The sequence below is a fragment of the Cyprinodon variegatus genome, unplaced genomic scaffold, assembly GCF_000732505.1.
Source record: "Cyprinodon variegatus isolate N-32 unplaced genomic scaffold, C_variegatus-1.0 Scaffold1852, whole genome shotgun sequence".
Classification (NCBI taxonomy): domain Eukaryota; kingdom Metazoa; phylum Chordata; class Actinopteri; order Cyprinodontiformes; family Cyprinodontidae; genus Cyprinodon; species Cyprinodon variegatus.
Genome location: NW_015152305.1, coordinates 68,846 through 75,173, shown reverse-complemented (window position 1 = coordinate 75,173; position 6,328 = coordinate 68,846). Strand labels below are relative to the sequence as shown.

Genomic DNA, 6,328 nt, shown 5'->3' with positions numbered 1-6,328 from the left:
GCAAAACCACAGGTTCGCAGATCGAAAGAGACGCCCAGCTCCCACATACACACCAGGACAACAGGTTTGGTTATCCACCCGTGACATACCCTTAAAATCCATGTCCAGAAAACTGTCTCCCAGTTTCATTGGCCCATACAAGATAGACTCCATCATTAATCCATCTGCTGTCCGCCTGCATCTTCCACCTTCACTCCGGATCCATCCCACCTTCCACATCTCCCAGATTAAACCTGTTCTAACCAGTTCTCTTTGCCCTCCGTCCGACTCCCCTCCTCCCCCCCGTGACATTGATGGTCACCCTGCATTCAGCGTCCGCCGGATCATAGACTCCCATCGCCGGGGCCGTGGTTGGCAGTACCTGGGAGGGCTACGGTCCGGAGGATCGAACTTGGGTTCCCGGCTCATTTATATTGGACCCTGCTCTCATCTCGGAGTACCGTGAGTCTCTGCCTTCCTGTTCGTTTGGACCGCCAGGTGGCTGTCGTTGAGGGGGGGTACTGTTGGGATCTGGAGGTTTTGTCCACTTTCTCCACCAGAGGGCGCACAAGATCTCCTGGGGGCATGAGCTGACTGCAACACCTGTCTTCAATCTGCTCATCAGGAGGCTCCTTCTTAAGCAGGCGGAGACGGACACTCCAGTGCCAGAGTGTTTGCCAGTAATGGTTAGCAAGCCTGAGCCAGCCAGCTTATCTGTACCCAAGATTTTGAGAACCAGTCTGATCCAGTCTTTTTCTGTCTCACAGATATTCCTGCCTGACAATCTGAAATCCTGAAGAGAAGACTCTTTCTGGAGTCCGCCTGTCTGCTCTCAGTGAAATCCTGGAGGGTTGTATCTGCCTGGAACTCAGTCTGGAATCCGTCTGTCTGCACTCAGTAAGCCTCCGCCTCCGCCCTCAGCCCTCTGCCTGCCGACTAGCCTCTGGACCCTCAAGGTTCCCCCCCTCTGCAGCTCCGCTCAACTTCAGAACAGTGGTGAACCCCTGCGTGACCAGTCAACCTACCAAGGCCCAGTTCATTATATATTGTGCTTCATTGTAAATAAATCTTTGAACTTTTTCTCTGCCTCTTGAGTGATCTCTGCATGTGGGTTAGCACTTTAAACCCATCATGACAGCTCTTTGCTCTGACCAGGCCATTATTGTCATAAAACGGGACAGATGGAACCAGCATTCAATGTGAGACAGTCAATAGGAACGTTCAAATATTTATTAAAACAAAACAGACTCAAACAGAACAGAAGCCCAGAGCTGTGGGACTGCGGACCTCAATGGCTGCAGAAAGGGGGCGGGGCACCGCCGAATCACTGATACTCTGGAGGGAGAAACAGAGGTACATGACCACAATTAATGTATCTGACCGAATATGATTATCCAAGTGAGTCACTTACCTGGTTTAACAGTTCAGTCCATCCTCTCAATCATAGGCAGGATCAGGATCAGCAATGGATGCATTGCCAACGGGATGCGGCTCTGAGCCGTCCAAAGTGTCCCCGATACAGCAACCCCAGTCAGCAGGCAGGGATCCAATCAAGGTCAGGGATTCAGATTAGACAGGAACAGTTCTGGAATCCACGAGTCCTCAGCCCGGTCAGTGGTTCTGACCCGCAAAGGAGCGGACAGACCAGGTTCCAGGAGGAGGTTTAGAGTCCCGTGTGTTGAGCAACCAGCTCAGACAGAAATGCACAGATGAAGACAGAATCCAACAGTCCAAAGGAGTTTCAGGCAAACAGATCGGACGAGGGCAGACAGAACCAGTGGTTAAGAGGGAACAGAATCAGGAAATCAGAAACACTAGGAAACGCTGAAAAGCTCTCACCACCAGGTAGGGAATAAACTCGCCTGGAGACAAAGGCTTGAGAATAATCTCCTTACTGGAGCAGGGATATGAACCTTGGAAATAAATCTAACGAACGAAACTGACAAACGGACAGGACGCAAACAGAATTCAAACAATGATCTGGCCCCGGTAGCTGGACAAATATAAAGCAGAACCAGCAGGTGGATGAAATGAGTGACAATTAGGAGCTGGGCAGAATAAAGCAAGTAAATGACAATTAAGGCCAGTTAACAGGGCAGATCATAACAGTTCTTACTCATTGATGTGATCTAAACAACTTCATATTAACAGTGCATTAAGGGTTTTCTTCCTGTTGGAAAGCTAACCTTTGGGGTGAGGTATTGACCAGCCTTTCGTATGTTTTTCTCTTAACATTTTCCTATAAGTAATTGGCTTCATCTTCCCTTCAATACTGTCCAAACTCCCTCATTAAAGAGGGATATTTATAGAATGATACAGTCATCATTGTCTACGTATGTTAGAAATGTTATTCCATTGAGACCTCTGAGGCCTTCACAGAATATCTGGGTTTCTTCTAGGAAAAACAATTATGTGTCTTCTAAAGGCAACTAGCAGCACTGGCTTTTATCAAGAGATAACAGAATGAGATAAATAAAAATTTACTTCGGTCTTCAAAATATTACATGTTTTTAAGACATGTTTTTTATTGCTCATTCCTAAGCAACAAATTATGAATCAGCAATTTTATCAGAAATGAAAATCAGCCTTTGCAGCCATAACCCTTTACCTCTCTCACAGTTTTCCTGGGGTAAGCCTGTTATCGTGTCATTCAGTACAAAGAGGAACATGTCAGAGTTCATTTAGTTAATAAGTATCTGTGCAGAGCACCTGTTTAAAAGACCACAGCTTGTTTTCCTGCAGACCCACAGCCAACATGGAGCTGAGTCTCTCTGTATGCATTCTGCTACTACTTGGTGGAACAAGGAGCTCAAACAGAGGAAAGATTTTGGTGTGGTGCACAGAGGCCAGCCACTGGCTAAACATGAAGCCTGTACTGGAGACCCTGGTCGACAGAGGACACCAGATGACCGTTTTGATCCCGAGCACATCATTATTCCTGAACAGCAGCGAACCCTCTCGCTTCCAGTATGAACCTTTTAACGTGCCCCTCTCAAAAGATGCTAAGGAAAAGTTCGTTGAGAAGATCCTACATTTTAATATGTATGAAATGGATTCCATGAATACTGTTCAGATTTACATTATATTCATTAATCTAATGACGTGTGACATGCAGATATCTTTAAAGTTTTTGGATGGGGTGGTAAAAACCTGAACACATCATGAAAGAGCTAATGGAAGCAAAGTATGACCTGCTGTTTGCTGATCCAATCTATGCCGGCAGTGACCTGACTGCAGACATGTTGGGTATCCCAATCGTCTATTCATTGTTATTCTCAATAACAGGGAAAGGATGTGTGGTCAGCTACCTGCTCCACCTTCCTTTGTCCCTGGTTCTATGAGCAAACGCACAGACAAGATGGACTTCTCAGAGAGACTGTGGAACATCCTCTTCTTTGAATGACTTTGTGCTGGAAGAAGTTATGTGGAAAGAGGTTGACAAATATTAATCTGATTTTTTTGTACGTTTCTCACCTCTGATATCAGAGACCACAAAGACATGCAGATGATAATATACATGAAAATATGTTTTATATTGTTTGTTTTGTACCCCTGTGCTGCTCTAATCTAACAGGAACACCCACCAGTGCCTGTAAGATGATGGGTAATGCGAATATTTGGTTGCTAAGAACCTACTGGGATTTTGATTTTTCTTGCCCATTCCTTCCCAAGTTTAAATTTGTTGGATAGATCCACTGCAGACCGGCTACACCTTTACCAGAGGTAGGGTTTATAATTCACATCTTTAAACATTCCTACCAAACCACATATACCCTTATTTAAACAATGGATTCTACCAACACAGTTTCACTAACAGTTGTCTAATGAAAGTGAAAATATTGTTATTTTACAGAAAATTGAAAGATTTGTCCAAATTTCTGGAAATGCTGGGATCATGGTCTTCTCTTTGGGATCTGTACTCAGGAACCTCACCACAGAAAAAGCTAACGTGATCCCCTCATTCCACAAAAGGTCAGACAGATCTCCAAATGTCAGCAGATCTCAGTTATAATTTATTTCATGGTACCACATGTGGGCTGCTATGTGCGGCAGTGGGTAGCATTGCTGACTTGAAGCAAGAAGGTTCCAGTTCGATTCTAGGCCTGGGGTCTTTCTGCATGGAGTTTGCATGTTCCCCTGTGCATGTGTGGTTTCTCTCTGGGTACTCCGGCTTCCTCCCACAGTCTAAAAACATGACTGTTAGGTTAATTGGCTTCTCTAAATTCCCCTCAGGTGTGAGTGTTGTTTGTCTCTGTGTTGCCCTGCGATGAACTGGATAGTTGTCCAGGGTGTACCCCGCCAGCACCCCTAGCGACCCTGCTTGGGATAAGCGTGACATAAACTGGATGGATGGATGATACCACATGTATACTTTTTCTTGGTTGTTCATGATTAACCACAGAGTAGTAAAGAAACCTTGGTCAACTTTACAGTATCTCAAACTCTGAATTCCCAGAAAGTTAAAAAAACTTAAAAATTAAACCACTGAACTTTGTTTTCCAAATTTGAAGACGTTTCGCTTTCCATTAAGGAAACTTTCTCAATTGAAAATGTCTGGATTAGCGTGAGTTTTATAGAGTGGTGAACAAAGCCTTGTTATGGCTTATTGTTTTGGTTACCAAAACATCTCAACTGGTCAGCCAGGCCAACAATGACCCTAACAACATCTTTTTCAGAGACATCGGCCAGTATCGGGTATTTCAGGCCAACAATAACCTCAATAACTCCCCATTACTAGGGGTTGGACCTGTATTTTCAGTTCAATTTGTTTTATAAGCCATAACAAGGCTTTCTTAGGCTAATCTATAAAAGCCTGCAACTCAGTGGTAATCTAGACATTTTGAGAAGAGGAGAGAAAGCTTCCTGGATAGAAAGCAAAATGTCTTTACACTTGGAAAACAAAGTCCAGTGGTTTCTTTTTTAACATTTTTTTCCTTTTTTGGAATGACTATGATCTGGATGAGAATCTTCACCTCAAACTCTTAAGTGACCACAATCATCTGACAGAAGATGATTATCTGAGTTGGCCACTTACCTGGTTTAACAGTCTCAGTCCAAGATGTCCCCAAGTGCTGCAGTCCCAGAGGTCATGCTGGAAGCCGATCCTGGTCAGGGATCCAGAACAGACAGGAACAGGATCCAGATCAGGCAGGAACAGAAACAGGTGGCAGGATCCAGACTTCCAGGCATCCACAGGCTCCCAGGAGGGTTCAGAGTCTGACAGGGTCCGAAAGCGTGACCAGGTGGTCACNTGAACTCATAACCCTGCAGCTCAGAATCAGCTCCTTCCATGTTTCAGAGATGCTATGATGCTGATTGGCTCTTTAAACTGGTCTTTGATGTTGTTGAAGTTTGCATAGAAACTTCTGCTGTTGAAATGTATGATAGAAAACTTGAACTAAAAACTGTGGAACGGATCAGTTGTGTCGTATCAGCCGTTATCAACAACGTTATAGAAGAAGTTTTCCACATCCACATTGTCTTCCATGTCGTGACTTTTATAATCCATGTAGCTGAATGTTTTTAGTTACAGGTTATCTCCTCAACAGTTGTAAGTATTATGGGCTGTGTATCCTCCGCAGCAGGATGTCTGTCATGAACCGAGGACAGATGGACCCAGTATTCAAGGAGAGACAGCCGGTAGGAAAGTTCAAAAGGTTTATTAAAGAAAACTAAAGTGGAGCTGATGCTCGCGGTCACTGCAGGAGGGGGGTGGGGCACCGCCCAATGTCAGACACTCTCTGTGGGAGAAACACAGGTAAGTGACCACGATCATTTGACAGAAGATTATCTGAGTTGGCCACATACCTGATTTAACAGTCCAGTCCAAGAATGTCCCCAGTGCTGCAGCCCCAGAGGACATGCTGGAAGCCGATCCTGGTCAGGGATACAGAACAGACAGGAACAGAACAGGTGTCAGGATCCAGACTTCCAGGCATCCACAGGCTCCCAGGAGGGTTCAGAGTCTGACAGGGTCTGAAAGCGTGACCAGGTGGTCACGCACAGGAGCAGACAGGATCAGGTGCAGATGAGCAGGCTCAGTGGAAGAGGGTAGCAGAGACAGGACGTGGAACCAGAACTTGATGCAGGACTTTAAACTGGTCTCCTCCCTGGAGCCAGGCTTACTGAGATAAAAACTGGACCTCCCCACATATAGAGCCAAAAACCCAGAGGACTCAGCGGGGGAGGAACAGTGGACGATCAGGAGACGAGACAAACACTAAAACCCTCTTTTCTCTGGCTGCTAGGATCCAGGACATGAACCATGAAATAAAACTAACAGACAGGTTAACTGAAAGACAAGTAATGATCTGGCACTGAATGCTCAGGCTGAACTGAATATAACCAA

The 6,328-nt window shown here is 45.2% G+C and overlaps 1 pseudogene; it reads left to right on the top strand.

Annotated features, from left to right (window-relative positions):
- Window positions 1-2,734: 2,734 nt before the first annotated feature.
- On the top strand, window positions 2,735-4,039 carry LOC107104704 (annotated as a pseudogene).
- The last annotated feature ends 2,289 nt before the right edge of the window (window positions 4,040-6,328 follow it).